General features: G+C 44.3%; 1 long non-coding RNA gene across 5 annotated transcripts in view; it reads right to left on the bottom strand.

Annotated features, from left to right (window-relative positions):
• The window catches only part of LOC138747960 (uncharacterized), a 41,864-nt gene extending 37,564 nt beyond the window's left edge, over positions 1-4,300 (bottom strand). For all 5 annotated transcript variants that reach the window (XR_011347753.1, XR_011347751.1, XR_011347752.1 and 2 more), the window contains exon 1: positions 4,193-4,300. This is a non-coding gene — a long non-coding RNA (uncharacterized lncRNA). The remainder of the gene's footprint in view (positions 1-4,192) is intronic.
• Positions 4,301-4,901: the final 601 nt, after the last annotated feature.

Genomic DNA, 4,901 nt, shown 5'->3' with positions numbered 1-4,901 from the left:
CTGGTGTTTGCTGTTTCTTTGGTTTTGCATTTCTGCCAACGACTCTGCAACTTGCACTTTGACATTTTATTGACTTGAAGAACTTCCATCAGGAAAGGACTCTGGGACTTCAAGCCTTAGTCCAAACGTTAAAAAAAGTGGAATATTCCACTGACTGAACTTGACAGTGTGCTCTTTTGCCAAGTGTGGCATGTGGGAACCAGTCCTCCTCGAGTCTTGTATTCACAGCTCATCAGATAACCAAGCTTGGCGCTCTCTGCAGCAATCCTGTACTATGCTTAACAAACATTACTTGACATGTTGCAGGTGATAACCAAGGCACCAACATTCAACAAAATTTCCAGGTGAGAAGGAGGGCTGTAATGTTGGCAATGTATCTGTCTCCTCTAGATTCTGGCTGAACTGCATTTCGGTGCATTTCCTACAATCACACCTACCATTTTTCACTCAAATCCTTGTTAATGACATGGCTAAGTATAGCTTCAATGTGTCACAGGTTAAATAACCTGTAGCAGGTGACTTGTATTCAGAATTTTTGATCCTTGTCTGTTATCCAAAAGAAACGTAGCAAATTTATTGTCAAGTAAAACGTGAAAATCTGCAGACACTGGTTGAAGTAAAAAGACAACGCTGGAGAAACAGCTGGTCAAACTGTCTTGTATAGCAAAGATAAAGATGCAGAACTAATGTTTTGGGCTTGAGCCCTTCAGGGATGGGCAAAACAGGTAGAAGTATGAACAAAATAGTGGGAGGGAGGGCACACCAGCAAACGAGGAGACATGGCTCTGAATGGAGAGGGAAGGGAGAACAGGGAGTGGGCGGCCAGAAACTGGAGAACGCATAGTTGTGCAAAGAAATGGGCCCTTTTGTTCCTCTGTCAGATGCCAGTTGTGTGGAGTGAATTACCCCACAGATCTGCTTTAAATCCTCTACGCTGTCGAGTTTTAGACATCCCTATTTGAGGCAGGTGATTGGCCTCTCATCTACACCTCCCATGATTTTATATACTTGATGTGGAAAAAAGCTTCCGTTAACATGGTCCAACTTCTCTGTTCATTGAAATGGCTACTTCATCGACCTGCCATAATTCCATTCATATTATCCATGCCCACAAGCCAACGCTGAATTCCATTGCATTTTTCCCCCTTAACATTCCATTGCTACCATCCATGCATTCTGGCCTTTTGCACGCAGAATTTCATTTTTGCATCACCTCTCTAATCTTGTCCGTAATTTCCCCATAACTTTAAACTTGTGAAGCTCTCCTAGAACATCTCGGTCTAATATTTTTTTTGATACTGATCAATGAAGTCCCTTGGGGTGATTCCTTTTGTTAATGGACCTTTAGAAACACTGGCTATGTTTTTCTTAGTTTTCCATTAGCATGCCCTGCAAATAAATTCCAGGTTATCTACTTTGTACCTCCTGTATGTCAGATATATGTATGCCAGGCTGTCCTAGAGCTTGGAACAACCCCATCAGTCCTCCTTGCTGACCAATTTGGCATTCTGACCTAGTCCTAATTGTCCCTCTTGGCCCCTATCTGTATATGTGTCAAAACAAAGGGCCAGGCTATCTGAATTCCTTAACTCAACCCCTCTGGTCCTGGTGAATGCCCTTACAGCTGGGCAACCACAACTGTTCACAGTGTGGTCTCATCAATTCTTTACACTGTACAGCTGAATGAAGAGTCCACAACCTTTGCTCATTACCTCAGTGATCCCAGGTGTTGTCTTCACTGCCTTATCCACCTGAGTTGCAACTAAAAAGTATGTCTTTCTGATCCACAGATCAGCTTTGTGCAAGATTTACCTGCTCTGATGTAATAAGGTGCAATATTTTACTCTTATCAAGAGTTGAATCCTATTCACCACTCAATGGTCCACCTTTCTGATCTAGATGCTCATCAGAATTTGTCATGAACATGGCTGTTTTGGCAGCAGGACCAGAATGTGTCCATAAACCACCTTGCATAATTTTTTTAAAAAGGCAAGAAAATGTCAAAGGTGGTGTCTGGTTCATTGTTCATTTAGGAATTGGGTGGCAGCTGTCTGCTGAGTGCTCATCTTCAGGCTCCTGTATCTTTTTCCCTGATGGTAGTGGAGTGAAGGGGGCAGGGCCTGGGTGGTGTGGATCTGAGGATAGAGGCTGCTTTGTTAAGACGCTGCCTATTGTAGATGTCCTTAATCGAGTGAAGACCAGTGCCTATGATGTCGCAGGCTTTGGCAACCAGCCAGAATGCTCTCCATCGTACACCCATAGAAATTTTTGAGTTTGGTTACATACTGAATCTCCTCAAACTCCACACAGAGTATAGCTGCTGGCGAGCCTTCTTCCTGATTGCATTCAAATAGAGGTTCCAGGACCTATCCTTGCAGATGTTTACACTCTTAAACTTAAGGTATAACGCTGCATTCATTGGGGTCTTTATCAATGGTTCAAAATGTATTTAAACTATCCAAATTTGCCAACCTGGTGATGGCAGAATAACAATCCTGTTCTCGATGCCACCAAGACCAAGTAGTCTATTGTTGGTTTTAGGAAGGAAGCTGAGGGCCATGGTCCTGTTGTAGGTTGATTGGGTAGCAGTCTTGAGGGCTGAAATAGCCCTTTACCATGCTGTATATCCTAAATTTAAAATTAACACACACTAATCTTTCCTGTGGGCGAGGCAGAATTGCCACTTACTGTGCAAAAAAACCCCAACCTGACTGCAGTACGGAGAGGATAAAAAGAAAAAGTGGAAAAGTCAGAGTCCTTAAATGGGTCCCATGTTGAGTTTGTTGTTGAGGAGTCTGATGGTGGCAGGTAGCAGCTGTTCCTGAACCTGGAGGTGTGAGTCTTTCCTAATGGTAGCAGCGAGAACAGTGTGTGCTGGGTGGTGTGGATCTTTGATGGTTCCTGTGACACTAGATGTTCTTGGTGGTGGGGAGGGTTTTGCCTGTGATGTCCAGGGCAGTTTACACTCAGGGCTATTGATGACCCCATAACAGATGGTGATGCAGCTGAGTTAACACACTTTCCTCCACACATCTGCAGGAATTTGCCAGGGTTTCTGATGTCACACCAAATCTCCAGGTGAAGTAGAGGCACTGATGTGTTTTCTTCTTGATGCCATTAGGGTCCAAGAAAGATCCACCAAGGAAGTGACTCTCAAGAACTTAATCTGATCCACCAACGATTACTGGATCATATACCTCTTCCTGACGTCAACGGTCAGCTCCTTGGTTTTGGTGACATTGAGTGCGAGATGGTTGTTGGTGCACCATCCGGCCACATTTTCAGTCTCCCTCCTGTAGGCTGACTCATCATCTTTTTTATACAACCCACTACTGTGGTATCGTCAGAAAATTTGTAAATGATGGTGGTGTACCGAGCCACGTGGAAGCAGAGGGTGATGCTGCAAGGTTGTATTGCAGGCCTGTGGTCGATGGGGTGCCACAAGGTTTGGTGCTGGACCAATTGCTGTTTGTCATCTATGCCATTGATTTGGATGAAAACATACGTCATGATTAGCAAGTTTGTAGAATCCTCTAAAGTGTCCAGTATTGCAGAGAGTGAAGACCATTACCAAAGATTCCAGCCCAAAGATCATTTGGGCAGAGGAATTGCTGATGGAATGTAATAGAGAAATGTGAGAGTAAAATTTTGAGGTGGAACAAAAACAAATTGCAGCATTGCAGGAAATGCTGGTGTGGGCCCAGGGGAGGGGAGACACAGCACTGCTCCGCAAGGTCCTAGCATCCATTTGTGATGTCAGTGATTCCATAGAGGCTTTAAACAGCCTGTTAAAGACCCAATGGTGCTTTTTAAAAAAATCCTTCATTAACCAGGGTCTGTGCCCAAGATTGTTGCACCTGTGCTGGGCAATGTACCATGAAGGGTCACAGAGTTCAGGGAAGCAGTGAACTGCACCAGAAGTTGGGAGAACATTATCCCTCTCTTCTCCTCTTCCGCCACCCCCCCCCCCTCCACGCTCTATGACAGGGGTGACATGTGATTCTGACATAAAGTGTGTGGCTTGCGGAGGTGCTCACGGTGGTAGTTTTACTGGGCATGGCCTGCAATTGAAATATCTGGTATGCACGATGCTTGCCCATCCAAGCTTCTAGTGCCCTAAACTCAGACTTACCTCCCAGTTGTACGCCTGTCCATCAGAACTCACAATACCTGGAATGATGCAGATACTTACCACGGTCAAAAGTAGTACGTGTGTAATAGTTGACCCTTAAATTTCACTCTAAATATTAATCCACAAAATTCAACTATTACACACACAAATATGGTACGTGTACTTTTTGATTATTGAAACAAATGCAAATTAGCAGTTTAAAAACGTCATCATGAATAAATATTTATTACATACATGTATTAATATTTATATACAATTTTTGTGACAAAAAGTATAAGGAAGAGTAAAAGTGTGTATGTTATATTTTTCCATGTCTTGCAGCTCTTAAACATCTGAAACATGTCAGTGCCTCGACTTCCTCAGGAGTTTGCGGAGGTTTGGTACGACATCAGAAACCCTGGCAGATCTCTACATCACGGTCTGGGTATGGGGACACCCATGCCCCCGAGCTCCTGCAAAAGGTAGCCCACAGGACTGAGAACATCTGCAGGGAACGCTGCCACCCAGCGCACGCTCTGTTCTCGCCGCTGCCATCAGGAAAGAGGTATCGGTGCCACAAGACTGGCACCCACCAGGTTCAGGAACAGCTGCTCCCCCTCCACCATCAGACTCCTCAACGACAAACTCAATCAGGGACTCATTTAAGGACTCTTGCACTTTGATTTTTTTTCCTCTCTCTCTGCACTGCACAATTTGTTCCCATTTCTTCATCTGTTTACACGTGGACTTTGAGTACAGTTTTTGCACTACCAATTCTGCCTCTCCCGCA

This window comes from Narcine bancroftii, chromosome 13 (genome assembly GCF_036971445.1).
Source record: "Narcine bancroftii isolate sNarBan1 chromosome 13, sNarBan1.hap1, whole genome shotgun sequence".
NCBI lineage: Eukaryota > Metazoa > Chordata > Chondrichthyes > Torpediniformes > Narcinidae > Narcine > Narcine bancroftii.
This window is presented reverse-complemented; position numbering and strand designations above follow the sequence as displayed.